This window comes from Bombus terrestris, chromosome 15, assembly GCF_910591885.1.
Source record: "Bombus terrestris chromosome 15, iyBomTerr1.2, whole genome shotgun sequence".
In the NCBI taxonomy this organism is placed as follows: Eukaryota; Metazoa; Arthropoda; class Insecta; order Hymenoptera; family Apidae; genus Bombus; species Bombus terrestris.
Genome location: NC_063283.1, coordinates 1,241,728 through 1,264,933, shown reverse-complemented (window position 1 = coordinate 1,264,933; position 23,206 = coordinate 1,241,728). Strand labels below are relative to the sequence as shown.

Here is a 23,206-nt window from a genome sequence, read left to right as displayed (position 1 = left end):
GATAATACGAAGAAATTAGAGAAAAATGATCTCGGTGACATGTGGTTAATAAATGAATATGAATATGGATACAAAGATAAATCGTTATTTTTGCGAACTAAACGTAGATTTGTAGATACTTGTCTCTTTGACATTTTCTCATACCAATTATTATGCTGTTTACTCGTTTTCCTTGTTCTACTTTTTCCCCTATGATGCCGTTTATACATCGTAAAAGATATGCGATATTTCTTTCAAGAAATTCGGTCGTTTTTGTTTTTATGAATAATATCACGCCTATAAAAAGTTGGGATAGATATGCTATTAGGCCGACTATAAAATCATTGTTTCTTCGTTCGCTTTTTTCTCTATACCTACTGTTTGGCAGAAAACTCTGGTTAGTGACATATTTTGCATAAATAATAAACGTTGTGTCATCTGAACTAAAAATTATAATCAATGATGGAAAAAGTATTTCGCTCACCTGCAGCCTAAGTAGGTTGATTAACTTTACTCATGAAATTAACTCATTAGCTCCTGTCACGAGGTGTTCCATAAATTTCTAGATGCTCTTGTTTGCACGTTCTGATAAGCGTTCGCCACGTTATATAATTTTGAACATTAAAACACTTTTTTAATGTATAATTTTTCTGTTCATATTAGAAACTACCCTATTAATAATACATTATAGATTATTCATAATGATTAAACAGATGACATTTACGTTTTGCACGCTTTAAGTAATATCGAAAGTATTGAAATTTTGCGAAAAATGTTAGATTCATAATTCGTTCAAAAACATATCTCGTAAATTACAATTAGCTAATAATATCGATATCGCGTTATTAATTCGTAGCCGACTTACACTTTACATTTAAAGAAATATTAATATTAATCTCAATGGGAAGAAGCTAGTAATGGAGCACCATTGATAATAATTATCGCTAGGAATTTGTAACTGTATTGCGCGTTCAAAGAGTGAGGCAATATCGCTGAAGCTTCTTTTAAAAATACGATTACGCGTCACATACTGTTTTTAATTCGGATAGATTATAAAACAGTAGTTCGGTACTGGTCTTTCGATCCTTTAGAAATGAGTCACGAACCATGAGTTCGAAAATCTATAGCGAATAAGGTGAAACGATCGCCGGAATACTGTCGTCGCGTACCGCGTCGTAATGTTGCTTCATTTGCCAAGTCATTCGGAAACGGTGATCCCTTAATTGTTTCGAACGTCGTATTTACACGTGTTCTCTTTGCGAAACTCGAAAGTAAACTCGACAATCACGCGTATTCCTCGAATCGAATTGCTTAGCAGGTTTAATTGCCTCAAACAGTCTGCAAACTTCCACAACGCGTAAAGTACTTACGTACGGATTTAATCCCGGTCCCAACGCCGTACAATAGGGGTCGCGTATTGACGTATTTCGAATCGCAATTTCTTCGACGTTCGACCGTACTTTTTACAGATTGTGTCGTTGCTATCGACGCAGCGAATCTCGGAAAGTAGAAACGACGAAACGGATTTAATTACGCCCCGGGGAGCGTCTTTATCCTATGGTTTCGTGACTATCTGTACTCTTGTAGCCAAACATTAAGCAATGATTTGATATCGGGCACGCATCACGACCAATTAATACTCGGTTCGTTCGTGCTTATTCGTTGGAACCTTTTTAATGAAATTGCTGAAATTTTTCCGGTGAAGGTAATACGAATCATGGCCACGTTCGGATGTATTTCAATTACGTGACGCACGAGTTGTAACAGCTGTTAAACTTTTCTCTGTGTTTCTCTGGGTCTTAATTTTAATTTTTCACTGTATTTATTTTTCATCGAATTTGTTATTTTCAGTTGCACGGACAGTCAGAGTGCGTACATTGGTGCACACACGGCTGAATAGCCGTTAAATGTGAAATATTGTACGTTGAGTAATTTATTTAAGCGTTGAACGCCACGTCCTCCATTTATTGGGTGACGTTTTTTCATCTAAATAGGCAGGTCGTTACGAATAATTCGCTAAAGTTCCCGTATTAATTCAATAGTAGCAAGAGTATTTAACGACAATAACACGTAAAAGTGTAGGTATACCAACGGTTACGAACAATATAATATGCAGAGTGTCTCGCGCAAGTAGGACAAGCTATAGCTCTGAAATGATAGACGATAGAACAAATTTTCACAGTGAGTGGTACATAGTACGTAACGCGTAAGTGGTTTATAAACCGTCTATTAAAATGTAGCGACTAAATACCAAATTTGATGCGATTAAGTATTAAAAAGTTAACGTAAGGGGTGTATTGACCAGGATTATACGTGGCGCCGGAATGCTTTCGTTAAAAAGAAATTATCGGTCGAAAATGAGGGCATCGGTGCGAGCGCATTAGCGATAAATACACACTTTTGCTGAAATTTTATGACATCCCGAACACGAGGCCGAAATTCGAGCAATCGCGTACCTAGATGACGCGTGATCTGCAATAGACGGTTGCACGAACCTGCCCACCTTAACGAGGTAATCGAGCAGAAATGAAAAATTGCGACCCGGTCAAGTGGATGTGCAGGCGGTAGCCAGCGTTTTTTGTTTAATCTCGTTCGTGGTATGATTTGATGGCCGCCGACCTCGACGAAATGGATTTTAATACGATCAAGAATAAAAGGAAACGCGTATGACGAAAGAATTTCAATTCGGAGGTGGATTTTCATTGACACTTGATTACCGAAAATGAGATATGCCAGTTGATACAGCTAAAAAATTATTCTACTTTTAAAATTTATTTTACCTCCCTTTTTCTTCGTTCTCGTACATTTAATTTTACAAAATCGGAGTTAAAATATCTTAATTGAAATTAAACGCAGATATTTAATATCTCGAATATATTTTAAATTAGTAATTAATAATATTTAATTAATATTTTTAATTAATCGTTTTTATGCATAAATACCGTATTACGATCTGCTAAAATATAAAATGGTGCATCTACCGGTGTATAACAAGTATATAGCCCAATTTAAAAGATAGAGGTAAAGTTAAAATCTTTGAAGCGTCTCCACTTCTATAGCAGGCACATGCACCGCTCGAAACCATTTTAATTCTGCCTAATGAAATTTTCGTTTATCTTCTACCGTTTAAACGCTACGACTTGACCCACTTACCAGAAACACCTGTATATATCATAAATATCAAGAAACGTATAACAAATTCTAAGAATAACAATGATATATATTTGAATATCTTTTGGGAATGTAAGGAGAAATTAAATATTTCGAACGGCGTTGAATATTTAGTAATTTTGTCTTGTACTTTTTGTTGAATGACTGGAAGGATGGTTATAAATAAATTTAAAGATCGGTCATCTGGATGATACGAACGTTGTAACTTCCAAGATTTACGTAACTCGCGCAGTAACCGTTCTCGCGTGTTTTTCTAAATTTTCCCTGGCGAAAGGAAAATGCTAAGTTATAACGATAAAGACTAATCGACGACGGCACAAGTAGGGATTAAGTCTTAATATACAGTGTCGGGCAAGATTAAACAGAAAATTAAAGCTGCGCAAGTTGCAAAGTTTAATACGAAGCGTGTTTTTTCATTTTGTCTCTAGAGCGTAAAGGCTTGTATCGTCTAAATCTCGATTATAAAGTAACGCAATGAAAGCGTGCGGCAGTTACTTACATCTTCATGCACTGGCATAAAGGGTTGAAAGCATCATAAACAGCTTGTGTTGTAACGATATTTTTCTATCGCTTTTACAATTTTGCAAAATGTTGCTCGGTATAGTAAAATTTTCTACCGTAACTGGAGGTTTTTCGACCTAAATCGTATCGACGATGCAATACGACTTCTTATGGTATGACTACATACATAGCGTAGTAAAGAGTAAATCTCCATGTAACTTTTAGACGGTGCGTAATTTAAAAAATTCAAGCTATTCACGTTAATAAGAAGCCCGGAAGTATGGAGATTTATTTTCCTTAAAAATTCTAAGTTACATCTTTCAATTAAACTTCTTCTGTTAATTAAAAATTTCATTTAGGATTTTTAACTTAATTAAGAGTTTCCTTTGGAATTTATAAGTTGAGTATTCATTTTCCTTTTAGAACCGGTATAAAGTTCTCTCCTTTATAAAACTGTCTTTTTTTTTTTTTTTTGTGTGTGTGTGTGTCACAAACAAGTAGGCTATATCGTTTAATCTTACACGACGATTGAAAAATCGGCAGATCGTAACAGAAGGGCAGATGAGAGTGGCTGGAGCGGATATGATAGATCGAGATACAGTTTCTAGCAACCAGGTAATTGATATAACTTGTCAAAGCAATTTCCGTGAATTGTGCGAAACAATTTCTAACGTCAGTAAAAACATCTGGTACAATTCGTGTCGCGTCGAATCGATTGCGTTATAATTATATAGACGGTACATGTTGGTGAACGTATGTCTGACGTTGAACTACAAATCGAGGAGTCATTAGCGAGTCATCTTATGGAAAATAATCGTCCTTCTTATCGCTCAGTTAACCGGAATGAAATGTCTACCGAACGACCTCGTATTACGGGTGAAAGGGTAATTATTGATGCTTTTCTCACCGATGTCGCGATGATATATAACATGTATATATACTATAGAGAAAATAGAGTTGGTGGGAGCCTGGAGCTGACAAAGCATCGTTCTTGTTATTTACGATTAAGGGAAATGAATCAGGTACAGTCAGCCGCGAAAGTCTACATGTACATACCTACCGAATTTTGTATATCTGACTCAGCACGTTAAGCTTTCTAATATAATAAGAAAGATGTTATAAAGCGTTGGGAATTTGAGCAAAACGTGAGAAACAAATTCGGATGTAGAGACAAATTTGAACAGAGCCCAATAAATTACCCTTAATCTCTTGTTAACCTCTTACAAGTTGATCTTCTTTCTTAGTTCTTGTAATCCTCTTACCAAATTAGCAAGTCAATCACCTTGCTTCCACAGTCAATCTTTCACCATCAAACTGTTGTAAATCATTCTGTAACGGGTACTAATTATCTCCTTATAAGTCGAACTTTGAATTCGACGGTTCTTTCAGTGAAATCAACAAATACGAATTATTACAATTTCGCTTTTGACGTCAATTTGAATGCCTGAATGCCGTAATTGCCGATAGGTTAATAACGTATTTCCGGAAATACGCGATTTCTCCTTGATCAAGAACGCGCGTCGAGAACGATTATTTATCGGAATGTCGGCCATCGTCGCTGCAGAGAACGAAACTCTCTGTCTCTCTGTCTCTATCTATCTATCTATCTATTTACCTATCTATCCATCTATCTCTCCCTTTCTCTATCTTTCCCATTCTCTCCTCTGTCTGTGTCTGGTAATCCTTTGGTCGTGGGCACCGTGAATCGGCAGAGGATCACCGGTATTCGTGTAAACGGAAAAGCAGAGAAATTCCCGCTGGCCCGCAGCCGTGGCCCGAAATCGAGCTTTTAAACCGATACTTTTATCCAGCGATAGTGGCGTAGAACGAATCTGGAATCTCGCTGGTAATCGCGGTGATGCGGTTTCAATGCGGGGCGAATCGGGCGAAGGGAGAGGAACAACGCCGACCGTCATTTGCGCCCGTTTCACGAAATTTCGGCCGACCCTATACTCCGGCGGCTGGAGTCGTCGGTAAATTTGTTCGATGTTGTTTGCGTTCCGTTCGCCAAGAGAGAGGGATTGTTGAAAGTGCGGTAGGTTAAAAGCGTTGTTTGATATTTAGGACTTTGTTGGCCTCGGACGAAACCGCACGGTAAATATGCCACGCGAAAGGGAAGGCATAGAACACACGGGGCGAATATTTGAAAGAATCGCAAAGCAATACGAACGTAAAATACAAAAAGTTTCGTGTCAACTGTTAATCGACGTAAATGGCGAAAAACACGTGCAAGCACTACGTATACGTGCGTATATATAGTGGATATAGAAAGTATTGGAAAGTATCGTTTTTATCGGATTTTAAGCTTCATTTTCATAAATGGTGCGAAATTTATGGAGCCATACGAAAGTACTACTAAATAATACTCAAACTTTGAATTTCGGTATAAAATCCAAATTGTCCTGTAAATATCAATCGTACGATCCTCCACGAATTATATAATCGTAACTTTATACGTATTTCAATACAAATCTGTTCGATAATTGCGCGCTCGACAAACGGCTACACTAAACACAATCGCATTTTCCACTCGCATGTCCACTCGATCAAGCCACCTTGTCACCACTTGAAAAACGTGCCACTTCCGTTACTCATTCGAGCCGATTTGAAAAAGCAATTCGAGCAGCCGATCTCGGGCCCGTGTCCACGTTCAACGATAGATCGCGTGTTTTATCTGTCGCACAGTTGCTCAACTAGGATGACAAAAGAGCAGGATGGATGGAAACGGGGGCGGAGATAAACGCGTCAAAAATTTCTTGCTCGTTTATGCGGAGATCGCGTGTCGTCGTATTGCGCGGCTTAAACGCAGCCTGTCACGTGAGTCTCTCGAAACCACTCGGTAGCACGCTTTAAATCTGGCAAAAATCAAGGGTGAGTCGGTTTTCTCGCCTCTGCAGCCGCCCTCTAAACAACGACTATCGTCGGCTCACGTGACAATTTCTTAACTCGCCGCCGCGTACGCCAAGTTTTACTACCGGTCTCACCCTGGCTGTCTCCCTTTTGCGCTTTACGACCGCCACTTTGCGCGCCCGCCCTCCCTCGCCATCCTAAAACTCTCTATCCTTCTCTCTTTCTCGGTTCGCCAACCCCTCGATCCAGCGTCTTTTATGCGCCATTGGCTTACGTGCCTCCCAAGTTTATCGGTAATTGACCTTTGCACCCTGCTCGAGAAACCGCATCGGCACGCGGTTCATTTGCAACCGCTCACCGTGATACGCTGAAAACGTGGAAATTTTACCGATACTGGCAACAAGATGAGCACGGATAAATTCTGATTTATACAGGACGATCGATCGGTCGAAAGAACGATCGTAGTACGTTTTAGTCAAAGTTGAATCGACGGTAAAGTATGGTTTACGGTTCTTGTCGATCGCGTGAATACACGTAAATGGGAAATCTTTCGTCGAAAGAAAACGTGATATCGAACGCAAGAAGCGCGTTAAGTGTCTGAAACTTATCGAACTTAAACAGCGAAACGCGTCAAATATGTTTTACGTTATCGTTATCCGATATCTCTATTCGATTATTCGTGCTAGAGATGTTAAACTGCCTTTTTATACCGTCGCTGTAATTACTATTGACATTTCCATGTTTAAGGTAAATCTTTTACATTTCCGAGTTCTAAAAAAAAAAAAAACTCTAATTCATGATTATCATAATCTATCATATTCCGCTTATAAAACAATTTATCTACGTGAAATCCACTTGACACGAATCAAAAATATCACATTAATTCCTCTCGAGTTCCAAGCGAACCCACCTCGAGGTAATCTCTGAAATCTTTCTTTATCAAAATTTTATCAATTTCCATCGCGACTGTTCGCCATTCTATTTAACTCTGAAGAAGCATCGCCGCGGGCAATGAGATCTTTCCATTCGTACGAGCTTTCGTTTTCTCCCTTAAAGCCCGGTTGCTCCGTCCTTTGGTTCGTTTTTCAGGCGCAACCATCTGTATTTTCTGGCGAGGAATTCTTACGCTAGCCGCGTGGTTCTTATCGACGTTATGACTTTCATGCTCGTTAAGTTGGCCCGTCGCCAATCAGAGACACACGTATAGAACGCGCCGGTGGGCTTTGTGCGGGTAAACGGAAGTCGTCAGAAACTTCCAGTTGGCACTGAGCAGCCGAATATCGTGCATGCAATTACTCGCCGCGCAAACGACAACAGGCAACTTCGCGCGTACAAGTTGTTGTCGTCGTGGTAGTTTCACGGTACGTTGCCTTCGAAAACATTCGGCGACGGAATCGAAAATCACGGCGAGAGCGTAAAGTACGAAGGGAGACGTTATAAAACTGACGTTAAAAATTACTGGCTTATACGCCAATATGTAATATTGGTTGTAACGAAGACACAAGTGGAATAAAGCTTTTATCGTACAACTACGTTTTATGATTTTGCGTCTTTCTTTTTCTGTCACACCTACCGCTGCCAGTGGTATATTTGGATACATGGCAATTACACCAGGTTTGTGAATTCTTACATGCATAATGCAACAAGGTCGTAACATTAAGGAATTAACATCTTACTGAAAATAATATCGCAATAAAAACTATGAAATATTTAACCAGAATATATCTGTATTTCTACAGAAGAATATATTTATTTGTAAAATAACTTTACCTTATGGATGTAATCGTTAATCAGATTAATAAGAAAATAATATAGGGAGATAATGTTTGTTATAGGTACCTACTACAGGCATTCTGTTTTTCTTTTCTTCTTCTTTTTTTTGCTGTTCCTTTCTACGTTCAATTAAGCAAAATATACGACTCGTATCAATTGCGTGACTTAACTTAATACAGAATGGCTAGCAGTTCGTGACAGGAATAAAAGAAAGGTGATTTCACAATGGCAAATCGGAAGTGCGGAACAAAGCCATTTCATGCAAGATTTTATTCTTGAGACAAATCTCCTCCTATAATTGTGACTCGTTTATTTCTGTTGATAAACACTGGCGAAACTGAAACTAAAAATGATGTAATTTCTTATCTGTAAATGCACGGCCGAGATCGAAAATATCAAATTGTAGCGTTGCTATTAAAAGGTGCAACCACGTGTAAGTCGATCGTGTTCATCGATTCCTTGTAATCGTTCATTGTAATTCGAACTCTTAATTCTTCTACCGATATTGTTACATTCCTTTTGAATTATGCTGTGCATGTCGATTCTACTAGTTAAATGTTTGTTTTATAATAAATTTGAGAAATGCAGAGACTTTGCAAGAATTAGAGAGAGAGAGAGAGAGAGAGAAAAGTTACGAAAATTTGAAACGTTTATATGAAGTTAATGAAAAGTAAAGCGTTGTGCCAACAACTGCAGCAAGTTGATCTATAGTATGTGGTGTAACTGTCAACATATCTACAAGGGACTATCAAGCTACAGCAGCGTAGTAAATTAAAATTAAACGTTCAGGAACATGAACTTAGATTCAAACTTGCAAACTGTTACACATTCAAACTTGTTACACGATTTTGTATAAACATACCGAGAAATAGCAATTATTTTACTGCGAGAAAAACACTGATTAAAAAACGAAATAAAGGACAAAAATCGGTGTCACCATCGTCTGCTATTACAACTTTCAACAGCTTCGTTTTATCGAGATAGCGTTATCGATTAATCAAAGACATCGTGAAATTATTCGTACGAATACGTTCTGAAGACAAAGTCGCGAGACGAAGCGAGACTACCTAAATAAATGACGCGGTTCTCGTCGGAGATGTTCAACTTGAAAATGATACTAACACGACGCGCGAATAAGTCACGGCAGGTCGTGCAATTATCTCATAGGGTCGTGGTCGGAAGTCTGAGAAAAATGGAAGAAGAAAAAGAAAAGGAGAAGGATAATGGAGGAGATGTGCTCGATTCAAAAGAATCATGATTAGAACACGGATTTGGTGCACCATTTTAAAGCGAAATACCAGCAAACGAGTTGGAAAGAGGAGCTGCAAGCAGGCCGAAGAATTTCCTGCGCCGCATTCTAACACGCCAGAATCTCTATCTATACCGCTTCCTTTTAATGCTACTCGACCGCTAACGCGCGGCTAAAAGTGTGCAATCGAGGCCATAGTTCAAACGGAAACGAATCTCGTTCGATTCGTAACACCTGTATTCTTTTTCGCCCCCTTACGTTTCACGTTTCTTTCTTTTCCCTCCTGTTCCTTCTCTTTGTTCTTCGGTCTTTTCTTTCGATCTAGCCGTTTCGTTTTCGAAAATTTCTACAGCGGGTAATCGTATTCGGCGATTTCCTCGATGTATTCAACGGATGAAATCTTCGAGCAGGACATTGTCGCGAATTGGAGAGCGATCCGATTGAATCGAATTCCGGAATGGTAGAAGTTCCACAACACGATTTCTTCAGATGCGATGCCCGCAACGCAGGATGCAAGAATATAGTTAATTTTCAGAATTTGCCGTTTGTCAGATATCGAACGCGATCGAACTGTATTGAAAGTATTAACAGTTGCCCGGGTTTTGTATGCAAATGGGTTAAGTACCAGACATATAGAAGAAATGTTTGTTGTTTATTGCACGAGTCCTATGATAATTTGTGTTAGTAAAGGAATTTGTCAAGTACCGATGAGAGATGAAATTCTAAATTGTAAAAGTAGGAATTTGGTGACAGGACTTGGGCGAGTTTATAATAAACCATTGAGCTTTTACAGCTCATTAAAGTAATTAGGAAAACAAATTATCACAGCTTAAACTACAGCTACTTTGTTTGTACTTAGAGTTAGATTCTTCGATCGTGCAAAAATAGATGGACGAATTTGTGCTACAAATATTGTTATTTTTATATATCGTAGTCCTTTAATTTTTGAAATCTCCGCATCTATAAATATTCCCAAGCCATTTTCGAGAACGATGATACGGTGCCAATGATCGAACTGCAACCACTGCTAATCATATTCCAAGAAGAGATAAAACATTGCAACACAACGTATATCGAAATCGATATGCATGATGTATCAAAATTTTATGAAAATCGATAATGCCTAAGTATTGGTAATTCCATCCAACAACAGAGCAGCTCCTATCATAAATCAGCTCCTTGACCACTCGACGACTTATCAATATGTCATCCTCGTTTTAAAAACCTGTCAACCGATCACAGTTTCCCTTTCCAGTATCTTCAAAAACAGATTTACACTTTTCCAGTATCCTAGCAATCGCTACTTCGTATACTTGTAATTTGTTCGCTCGTTTTTTCCTCCTGTATCGTGGAAATTTTCATAAACCAAGAGTTCATACATTTTCTACTGTATCGCAGAAATGTCACGTAACTATAATTATATCGATACGGTAATTACAACAGTACACCATACCAAGCTTTTCCACGTTTTCGAGTTGAAGACTTTTTTGCTCCTTATAATGATCCTGCAAATACGAGTGAAAAAGCATGAATTCGTGGTATGTAAATATCGATCGGTTAACGACACTGCAATAACCAAGAGACGAAAAAGAAGCGCAGGAGCGTAAGCGACGGAATCGTCATGGCAGATCGTTATCACGTATAGACCATGAATTAGAAAAAAAAACGCATTAGCATTGCTGGTATCGTGTCAGAGCATTAAAGAGGCTAACTGCCGTCTCGTGGAATATCAGGGAAATATCGCCCGCTTGGAAAATTTATTTCACAGTCATTTTACATCATTTTACTAGCTTTATTACCGCTCAAGCAATACTGTAACGAGAATTTCACGATACGAACGAAATATCCACGTGATATTTTTCAAAATCAAAACATTTCGCCTGAAGACGTATTACTTTTACGATTAAGAGGGAAACTTAATTAGTCTTTTAAAGCCTGTCTTCCGCTGAATAGCAATTGGCGTGTCACACTCTTAGCACTGACCAATGCATGAACGCACATAGTACCTTTGAAGAATCTTTGAAAGACCTTTCAAGGATCTCACAGAGTGTAGTCGACGGTTTTAAGAGACGCGCCTGAAAATTCATGACCTTTCAGGATTAAACAGTGCACTTCGCCGTTTATTAAAATTTCTACGAAGATACACGTGCAAAAACAGGCGGGCAAAGCGCAAGTATAAAAGACCAAAGTAACTAAGGTAGAGAAATTGTAGAATAATTTTCCAAAATTAAATTGAAATATATATAAAATCGTATGTTATTAAATACGTTTAAAGTTCAGAAGCTTTCGGGATATTTTAATGAAAAACTTTAAATTTAGAATTCGTGCATTACACTTTGTATTAATTTTACCTCGAACATTTATTATCAGCTAGACACCATAGCAAAAAGTAGGAATGATACGATAAGGGATAGGAATAATAAAATAACGTTTTCGAATAAAAGAAATATAATAGAAAAGGTTAATAATAGTCGCTAAGGATTCAGAGAAGTATGGAACAGGATTTCTCTCCGTCGTAATATATTTAAATCAACGAATGAACGTTTGAAACGAATGAAATAGGAAGAAACTAGTTTGAAAAGTCGAAGGTGAAAGAATCTAAAAGAGAATAATACTGAAATTTGTATTTAAAATAAAAGGATGAAACAATTCTTCCTCGAAACTTTTTAATATAAGTTCGTAGGACTATACTAAAGGACATGTGTATCAATACCCTTTTTTTTATTGTCATGCAATATAAAAGTATATTGTAACAAGCAAGTCCTGTAATAAAGTAGGAATAAATTCTCCGAGTCTAAATTTAACCATTTAGAGTAACTTTCAGAATATTCATTCCACGTAGAATATTTTATACAGAGAATAGACTTCTGGTGTCTGGCGAGTGTTTTAAATAATATACTTGTTTACGATACACGAAGATACGTTGAATGTTTTAGCCGCAATTTGTTTACTTTTTGTTTTTACTAAAATACGTTGTAAACAATTCGTTTCGATTCGATGAAAAATTTTGCACGTCTTTAAAAATAGCTTTCGTTTTGACGTTATTAAAGCGGTATGGTAACTCGTTGATTTCATTGCGTGCATTATTGATTCAACGATTTGTTGTAGATAAATCTGCCCGCTGCAAAAAATTAGCTTATGTATGTTTAATGGTAACGTGTATCTAATCAAAATCGCACTTGCCTTCTATTACATTATGTAGAACAACAATCCTATATATTATTCGCATATCTATGTACGTCGACGTGAAAAAGAAAGTTCTTTATTAACGTAGAAAAATACATGTTTAAAATAATTTAAAAAATGTTTGCAACCCTGAATATGCTTTATTTTGATAACAAGTACAGTTGAATTTGACAACCATAAATTATACAAATAATTCCTCGTTCGATATTATAATACTGATTTACTGTATTTTTTTTTTTTTTTTTTTTTTTTTGCAACAGGACATCTTTCTTTAACCAATTTGTTCATTGAATTCGAAAACATTCATCAAAGTACTTTGTTCGCTGGAAATTGATGAATTTATGCAACTGACAATTGAATATTACGGATAAAACCAAGGAACCAACTGGCACACGAAATCTCTTCTCCTTGTCGAGAAGCGAAGACAGAAGAGCGAAAACGTGTTTCAGCAAATACTAGTGCAAGGCAACCAACAATCGCTGGCAAGTCAAATAAGCGATCGAGTTCAGCAAATATTGCACGCCGTAATATTTGAACGGCGTAACGCATAGGTGCGTCTCATCCAAGATAACGCGATCAGCGTTAACGGAAGCTCGTCAAAGTGCACGAACATACACGTTAGACGAAGCAGCATTTAATCCGAACCGATTCATAATTAATAAGCTGTTTAGAATTTCTTCGTAAGCAGTAATTTCACGTAGCCAACCTTTGTTGGTTTATGGCAGACAGAGATATCATGGCCCTTGATGGTGCGCTTCATTGCAGCGGTTATCGGTTGCACGCCAAGTTTATACGCGCGGATTGCAAGCGCGTCATCGGTGACAATCTATCATAATGTCATCGCATTGCAAGACAAAGCCGCTCGCATCTCTGCCGACACTTTAAAATACAACAGCCGAAAGTCAGAAACGTATATACGTTGACACCTTTCTATTAAATGAATATAGAACACAAAAGAGTATGTTTTATGAAACTGAAAAAAAATCGAGTGAAATAGAACGTCGAATGCAGTTGGACGTAGGATCACAAAGGGTTAATGGTTGTAAAGATTTATCTCTGGTTGGTGTGAATTGGTATAACTCATGTTGTTCCCTATAACGTGAAAGGTGCCTCTCTTGGTGCATGAAAATCGACTGTATTTTTAAAAAATGAAAAAAAAGAAAAATTGTACTTTTTCAAAAAATAAAAAATACACGGTGAATGATTTGAAAAGCTATTTCATAAAAAAAAATCCGTTGAGACAGCTGAAGATAGATTGCTATTAAATCTGTTGGAGGTAAATTGCTATTAACGTTCTAAAGCACGAATCTCTTCTATTAAACTGACACGTATACATACTTATGCATGAATATTCCATATACAAGTACATAAATGATATTAAGGTCCAATGATACTAACAGCATAGCCAAGGTATGTAAAAGGTAATGCAGGTTTAGGTAATACATATACATGTTAATCACAAGTGTATCACCTGGTAAATCGTTCTAGCGTAGATTCACGAAAATCGAAGTTCTATGTCACTCTTTCTATTTCGTAGCATTTAGTTATCTGTGAGCGATATTATTACACGAACGATTATACATATATTTCTTCTATCTTGCATTATTTGGATAAAAATCTTTACTGAAAAGTATAGCTTCGAAAGAACAGGAAAATTAGCTTTCTCTATTCAGCAACGGTGCGATTAAACAAACGTTGCACAGCTTTCCACTAATAATCGTTGATTCGCAAGATATCTATGATTAATACGAGATGTATTTTACCAGGCGGAAAGTTTTGATCGTTGAACAAGCGTTAATTCCCGATTCGTGCACGTACTAACTTGGCCGTTTCGCACTTGCGTTTCTTTTTACCAGTGAATTTATTCCCCGAACATGGCCTGCTTTAGCGACAGATGTATACTGGAGGCTTACGTGACCGCCTACGGCTTCTACGTTGATTGTGCGCGCCAGCTCGATAATTAATGGTTACTTTTAAGACGTTCTAAAACGCGTCAAAAAGCCGCCGAGATATTCCCTATGATTTACGATGTGCAAAATGTAGCCGCTGCTAAGAGTTCGTTCCGTGACGTGCGTGTCTTCGACTCTCATTTGCATGCGTCTATGTATTCGCACGTATGTATGTATATGCCAAGATCACCTGGCTACGCGAAGCTCGAGGTATTTCGTGAAACGCTGCGAAAGCTCACATTTGTAGAATAGAAGAGGAAGCATCGAGAAAATGGCTAAGACGGAAGACGTTGAAATTGAGAGATCGTTGATTCTTCTATCGGAAGAATAGCGGTAAAAGCGGAAATAGTGGTTCTGAAGAAAAACGTGGTTGGAAAGCCTGTTCCAGCAGTTTCGAATGCGAGAAATGTAAAGTCCATAGATCCAAACGCAAAATAAATACGGTTTATGAATTGTTTCGTGTAATTACAGAAACGAAAATCAGGTGTTATACCGTATCCGTGGACCATTTCGAACACGATGTAATTAACGTTATTTTACATAAATCAAAAGAAAGATACTAGTTGAATAGTTACTTTTTGAGCAACTGTCTTAATAGACCTTCGTACACTGTGTAAAATTACATTAGAACTACCTGCCACGAAAATGTACGACCATATTTTACAACTATCCACGGACACATAGAAACGCAGAGAACATAATTTACACAATTTCATCTTGACATTTCCCTCTATTTGTAACTCGTTTGTAATTTGTTTCAAAGGTCTCGCTCGTGAGAAAATGTATCGCTGCGACAAATAACGAACCATGGCTTTGTTTCGTGATGTCATTGGAAAGAAATTCTCGATTCGACAGTTTATAATCGAAGAGCGCTTTCGACGCTGTGGAAATGTATTAGTCGAAAGACGAATAATTCACGTACGAATCGTAACGATGATTATTCTTCTTCCCCTTGTCCTTACTTTACAGACATTTCAACCCCCTCTATTCAAAAGTATTCGCCCTCTTGTAATCCGGATCGCCAGATGTCTTTTCACCTTTTAGGTTAGCAGCAATAATTATTGTACCTTTATGTCTCATTAAATCTATGTCTTTTCTCTTAAATCACTCGCCTGCTTGCTCGCTCGTAATTACGCTTCCCTCTAATCATTCTTTCGGATTCCCCTTACACCACCGCGTCTCTCTTTTCTTCTCTTCTATTCTCTTCTCTTCTCTCCTCTTCTCTCCTCTTCTCTCCACTTCTTTTCTCTTCTCTTCTCTTCTCTTCTCTTCTCTTCTCTTCTCTTCTCGCGTTATTCAGTCTGCTCTCCGCAAACAATTGTTTTTTCATTTGTCGCATGATACGACGATCCATTATTTTGAATCCTTATCTCGAATTTGAACAATAAATTAGACGATCTACTCGACATTTACATTTTCTCATTCGTTGGATACGCAAACGTATATCTTTATCGCTTTGACTAGCTCGTTTTTAATTAACAACATCTCTTGCGGATTTATCGCGAATGCGACACGAACCTTTCAAATCACACTCCAAGTTATATAGTTCTGAGCAACGAAAGTAACCCTCACTTTTTTCCTAATGGAATGATGTTTCTTCCTCTATTGAAATTTATTGCGCACGCTGGAAGAATTCTACCGAGTACCTTTTAAAGGGAAATAAACCTGACCCTTATTGCTTTGAGCATTAGGATCCTGAACAAGATTTGAAATATACGTTACACGCGCTCTTTGATATTGAGCAAGTTTCCCGCGGCAACGCTAATTCACTTCGACTAATTTATCGCAGTTTATCGAATTAAGGATATCCAATTTATTTAGATTTTGATCAATTTCGTACGTTTCTAATTACCCCTCTCGTGCTAGTTGAAATGCTATTAAAGATTCCGTTAATTATAAAATAAAAGGTCATTTTATACCTTTCACGTTCCAAAATTTCTCGTAACACGTTGAGTACTTGTTTGTTACGAAATATCGTTTCGTTATTCCCTTTTTCCAATTTTTAAAAACTTTATCGGCACAAATTTATGTTAAACAATTCATGTTATATTCATATTATACGCGTTCCTTTTTTTTATTCCTTGTCATCAAATCAAGATAGTTACTGTTTATCATTCGACGATTTATCATAATTTACTTTTATATTTTCTCGTTTTTGATAGAAACGTCCGATTCACCACACGTGACAACATTTTGCTTCTATCAGGCATTTTCCAAATATACGTATACCGAGTATTATCGCACAAGTGTTTAAATCATTTTTTCCAACTCGTTTGGCTATAACAGTTTCTTACATCGCATCGTCAATTTTCGAAGCTTTACATTTCCAAGCGATGCGTTTCGGAACGAAATCTTCCGGCGGAGAAACCAATTCGCTGGCTCGTTCCGAGATTCGGCTGAAGATACATAAGATGTGTATGTGTGTGTATTCGGTATATACGTGTATATTCCGGCGGACAAGAACGTCTAATGATAAATTTCGTCGGAAATAAGATCTTCGTCGGAAAGGGCATTAGCTAAACAGTGACAATTCTCACTAGGCAGGTGGAACCAGGGAATGAGCCGAGTATTTCGGTACAAACGGTTTAATTATCTTGCTGTCTTAGGTCCCGATTTAACGCGATGAAATTATATAGTAAAGGGAATTTAACTGAACGTAATTCGCCGACGGAACGAGAATTGCACGTGACACACTCGCACGTGCACACACGTAGCCGCAGTTGTGCCGGAAATCTAGCAAAACAGACTCGTTATCGATCCTCCTGATCAAAATTTGCCAGGGAGCGGTGAGTTTCCTCGTAAATATTTACGATCACTTTCCTCGGCAAACAACAAACAAATTCGCGAAGATGATCGGAACGCACTGCTCTTACGCTTGAAAACGACCACTTTCCCGGATGGCCGAATTTAATGGATCGCTTATCACGCGCTCTATTTTACGTTCTACTTTCTTCCTTTTTCTATTCGAGTTTGAAACAAGGTTTTCAGGCACGCGTATTAGACTATGTAAATACCATCAGGAACTTACATGCCAGCGCACGTACGCAATTCAAACATGTCAGCGGTAAGTGCGAAGACCCGTTCGTCACGAACTACAAGAGAGCATCAAGAATCGGTGGAAAATTCGCCCGTGTAAATCACTTTCGCTCGTGTTACGTGCAAATTAGACTCGCCCGCGGCCGCCAAGATAAGAGCGCTAGCAAAGTAATCAGGAAAATAGTTGCCGCAAAGTTGCTTCCAAGTTATCGCTCGATTATATGGATTTTTTAAGCACTTCTGCCGCGATTACAGCACTGTGAGGTACGACCGATCGTTCATTCACCTGCTTTCCCCTTGGAAGATAGGAAAAACGCAGAAAGAAAATGGAACGATTAATGGGAAGCTTATCTTTCGCTATAGACGAGATGAAATAAATATCAAAATCTAACGTTGTATCGAGTCAGAACGACAAAAAGAAGAGGAGAGACTGTAGCGTCAACATACAACTAGAATCTTTTAAGACGAATCCTTCCATATTTAGAATTCCGTACAGGTATGTTTCTTCGATTTTTCCATGATGCAAGTTTAAAAGCTCGAATTTTTAACGCTATAGACGCGACGGGGTATTATCTACAAGCTATCGGAAAATTAATCAAGTATCAAAGAACTTGGAATCTCAAACGGCAACAAGGCGAAGATAGTTGGAATATTCATCATGGTGAAAGTGACGAATAACTGAGATTTCGAAACAGCTAGCATACGATGCTTTTAGCGACATAAGTTCCTCTTATTGGACTTGATATTTTAGAAGGAGAGAAAGCTGCTTTTGTGCGACGTTTATTATTCTTTGAACGGTGGATCGAAACAGCTTCTACTAGCAATAACTAACAACATTCCAAAACTATCTTTGATAAAATTAATACGAAGATTGGAATACTCCAATATGCTAAATAGCTAGGGAGCTTTACGATAGTTACTTGACGATATTCGAATATTGAACGCAGACATCAAGCTGATCAACTTGATGATAGATCTTTATGCACAGAAGTTGTATACTATGATATTCATAGGAGCGAATGAACGACGATCCAGTAAATAATTAGTCTCGAATCATTCTCGAACAACTTTTTCATTTTCCCTAGTATTTATAAAAGCAATTATATTTGCGCGTAAACACTTATACTTGTCCATCCTGTGCATAGTCAATTTATCGTAAAACACAATTAAAACGATGTAAAAGCGACATATACTTAAAAGGCGTTGAAAATGCAAAATACAGAATGCATTGGCCGTTTCATCAAGATGCGCACAATTGATGCGTACACCGTGAAAAAATCGTTTTGTCCCGTCGATTTTTAATATATAAAATTCATACTGGCGCAAGTACACGAGCATGAAATCGTATAAGTTTTATTTCGCGCAAAACTGACGAACTCCCTCCCTTATAAATTTCATACGAAAGCAGACAGTAGCAGGGCTCGAACGAATGAACGAAAGACTACACCCAAATGCTGACGCATACACATATACGTACATACGTTGCCGTGTATGCATATACACAAATACATATCGTATATTCCGATAGAGTTTCGTGACTGTCTCTCTTCTTACACCATTTTGTGTCAATCGGTCAATAAAAAATTTAGATTTCACGTGATCCTGGTTGACCAACGGTAAAAAACGAAATCGTCGCAATGCCATCCAATATCGCGCGACTTAAAACGTAATTACAGTGGATGCGTGTCCGAATTAGCATTCTGACGAATTCAATACGTTGGTGTGATCAAATACGTATGCAAAATATATATACATACGTATATAGTGGCCCAAAAAGGTATTCAAACGCGTTTAGGAACTTTTCACGTATAAATTATACGAACGATTTTGAAATCTCGTCGATTATCGTAGTCGAAGTATATTGGTAAAAGTGGAAACGCATTTGAAAATATATAGAAATTCGTTGAAAGTATAGGTCTCGCAAAGATCATCAAAGTATTTGGACAGTCGATTACTTAATATTCGACGAGACCATTTGTTACGCTAACTGTATGTTTCGGACTACCGTTCATGCTGCATATTTTTTCTACTAAACGTACATTCGCTTTAAGCGTCTTCTAACTTGTAACTTTTACGTATATTTTCAAATTCGTTTCAAACTTTATTACTATAATCAAACGGCGTTTGTATCTCATCGCCATGAAAGTGAGATCACTTTCGCGAGCCACTGTAGATTTCTATAAGCGTATGCATCGCGGTTTCCAGAGCTTTGATTCGTCGGAACACCAGTTCGTCCGAATACGCATTCACTGGAACCACGACTTAACGTCACATGCCAAAGGCAACCATCCTGTATCAAATATACATATAACATCGACGATGTTAAAGCGACGAGAAACGTATTACAAGGAGATTAAACTCATCGACCGACGCGTTTTCGCCAGCCAGCAAATCAGGTTTATGACGCGTAATATCATTACGTCGAATCGTAGGATTCCGTACGCAACGTCTGCCGGGTAACTCGAGTATTCGTTTTTGGTCGTTCTCCCCTTTCCTTCGCTCTCTTCATTCGCTTGCATACGGAAGGAGAAGGGATACGAAAGAGAAAAGGTGAGACGAGCAAAACCGTAATATCCGAAGGAAAATTTGTTCGCCGAAATGAAATTATCCAGCGACGATCTTGCATTATACTCGCGGTCGTACGTGCTCCGCATAACGCGTCGAGCTGCTACGTCCCTTTAATACGTGGAATACGTATCGAACGGTCGTATCGTAACTTCCGTTCTCGAATCGACGAAATACCTCGGCCAAATTGCCTGGGATTCGATTTTACCATTTTTTTACAGCGTATAAATTGATTCATCCGTGTAACACGACACGCGGCGGCGAGCTTCGCTCCGATGATATGTAAGAATAATTGGTTGCTCGATACAGCGTCGATCAAATCGAAAGTCGAATAGAAAACGTTCAAAGTTGAAGACACGCGCGAGCATTAAGCTTATTTCGATCGAATGCAAATAGCACAGAACGATATAGAAGGGCGCATAATTAAACGATGCCGTGCTCCTCGACCGTCATGGACTTTCTCGAACACAACGTCCGCCAATGAAATATGGAAGAAATGGAATTAACGAGGAAAAGTTCGACGCGACGCGATGCCGGTTTAATTAAGATGATGACGTAAATATTGTGCACGCGGAGCTATATTTTAACGCATCCCGTATTCCGATTCGTTGGAAACGTTCTCGTTTCTTTTTTTTCTCTCTGCCTATCTCTTGGAACAACTATCGACTCGCGGCATCCTCTTCGATTAATTGCTGCCTTCTATCCGAAGAGCAGATACAGGCGTGATTTTGAAACGTATTTGAGACGGATAATGCGAAACTCGTTCCGCGAGATGAATAATTCGACTATCGTATGAAACTCATTTGCGGTTTACTTATTCCTTGATGGAACGCACAGAAGTTAAATTCTCTTCGAGCTCAGCCATGCGTTAAACATTTTCTGACCGCACGAAGAGATCCTGAGATTCTAATCGTTGGTCGTTCACCAAGAACCAGAGATTCGCAAGTTCCAACTTTGCCATTACCGCGAGCGTTAGTGAAGTATTCGTTTAAGCAACGCGATTTGGCGGTTTTTCGTTTTGACTTCTACCTTTATCTCTTTTAAGAAACTAAAAGGAAATAAAAAAAAAAAAAAAAAAGTATAATAGAAAGAAGAAAATGAGCGAAGTACGTTAAAAATATTATACACACTGATATTTTTCTCTGCCGAGACGGAAGCTTAGAGTTAATTGGCTCCAGGAGAAGCGAAATTTGAAATTGCAATATCCTGCGCCGCGATACGGAAGCTGCCGGCTCATTTCCATTCGTTGTCCACAAAATCCCGCATAGAGGCTCACCGCGTATACGGCTCATCGGTCGACGGAAATACGGAACCTAAACTCGCGTATTATATTCCGAGAGCCGCGACAAAGGCAACTACGATTTCAGAACGGTGGTGCACAAAATCGGACATAGAACAGATGCAATCGGCACTTACATGTTCGTCGGGCTGCTATGTAAAAGCGTGGCAAAAAAAAGTCTCAATCGTGGTGGGTCATATCGGGACGCGCACCCATACGCGCACGTTTTTCGATCCCTCGATGCTTCTTTTACTCGGGAAAGATATGATCTGTTAGGGAAGGATATAAAGCTCGATTCAATGGAATCCTTTGAATCGTTCCGATTGATATGTTCCTCTACCGTTTGATCACGAACAGCTACCGATCCACACTTCCTGGATCTTTCTTTCACGTACGAATACGATAAAATTCCTTCTCCGTCTTCTTGGTTTGAAAACGCGCCACCTCGAGGCAGCCGGTTGCTTCGCGGTCACGCGACCAATTCGTCCGTTGATACTTATTCACAGAGCTTAATACGTATTTAATAACGAAGATATCACGATGCTAGATCACAACGAGAATCGACTTAGTTAGGCGATCACCTTCGAAACCTACCAATCGACACAGCTGTTTTTAAGGTGGGAGCGCGCGTTTACGGGAACGAAAAGAATGACAAGTTCCGCGAGCACGAAACGTACCGGAGGTTCGGCGAACCGTGTGCGGCCCGCACCCTCGCACGAGACGTACTCGGTTTGTCCTCGAGCAGGTAGGATGCTAACACCGACGCCGGCGCTGCCACCGCTGCCACCACCGCTGCCACCACTGCCCGCCGGGGGTCGAGGATGGCTCCGGCTTCGCGACTGCGCCCTTTCGCCTCTCTTCAACCCATTACGGTTCTCACCCGTTCGCGCGCACAGTCATAAACACACGTACACGGAAAGACCTTATCATACAGAGGCGCACGGTATACGATGTAAGACCAACACGTTGGCACTCGCGCGCTCGTACTCGTCCTATAATAACGTTTCCTCCTTTGTATAGGTGCGTTAGTTCTTCCTCGCAACCCGCCTCGTCCATCCTGGCCTTCGTTTCATCCCCCATGGCCTCGTGCCGCGTCGCATCCCCCTTAGCCGCAACACGTAGCCGAGCCAGCTACTCGGCCTGCCTCCGTCTACACCCCGCGATACATCATCGTATCGCTTTATGTCTCGCGTAACGTTTTATTAACCAGAAATCAAGCACGCGAACCTTCTTTCGCGCTTCATCCTGCCAAACCTCCTGCTCTCCCAATTTTCCACTTAGCGATATATCTCTCTCGATGATCTCGAGCCAAAGAGACAAATTGTTTACAATCGATGTAAATCTGGCGATGTGTTCGATCCCGTCAGCTACTGCCGATGCGAACAGTTGACGTCGTAATCTTTAACTACCTCCTGCAAAGAGGGTAGGGAGACAGAATAACGATCACGGACGTTATGGTTAATCCCTTCCGTACGATCGTCCACTATAGCCGATAGCCGCCAAAAGCATACCGTCTGTCATCTTTAGATGACTGTTCGCGTCCAATCCGATTTATTTGCTCCGGGCAGTTCGTTGTAAGTAGCCGGTCGACTCTTGTATAATTTCTCTCGATTCAATTAATTGCTAAATTTGACGCACGAGGGAAGATCTCCAACCTACAGGTCCAAA

The 23,206-nt window shown here is 39.1% G+C and overlaps 2 protein-coding genes across 8 annotated transcripts in view; one reads left to right on the top strand and one right to left on the bottom strand.

Moving 5' to 3' along the window:
* The window catches only part of LOC100643218 (acid sphingomyelinase-like phosphodiesterase 3a), a 49,998-nt gene extending 27,636 nt beyond the window's left edge, over nucleotides 1–22,362 (bottom strand). Inside the window, exons 1-2 of one of the 6 annotated variants that reach the window (XM_012316633.3) lie at nucleotides 21,879–22,346; nucleotides 21,676–21,807 (exon numbers count right to left, since the gene is read on the bottom strand). The gene's annotated coding sequence lies outside the window, so the exon portion shown is untranslated. Of the gene's footprint in view, nucleotides 1–21,675 lie in introns of all 6 variants that reach the window. The other 5 variants (XM_048412772.1, XM_048412773.1, XM_012316634.3 and 2 more) reach the window with 5 other exon arrangements.
* The window catches only part of LOC100645775 (glutathione S-transferase 1-1), a 97,460-nt gene that overhangs the window by 55,340 nt on the left and 18,914 nt on the right, over nucleotides 1–23,206 (top strand). The gene's annotated exons all lie outside the window — the stretch shown is intronic.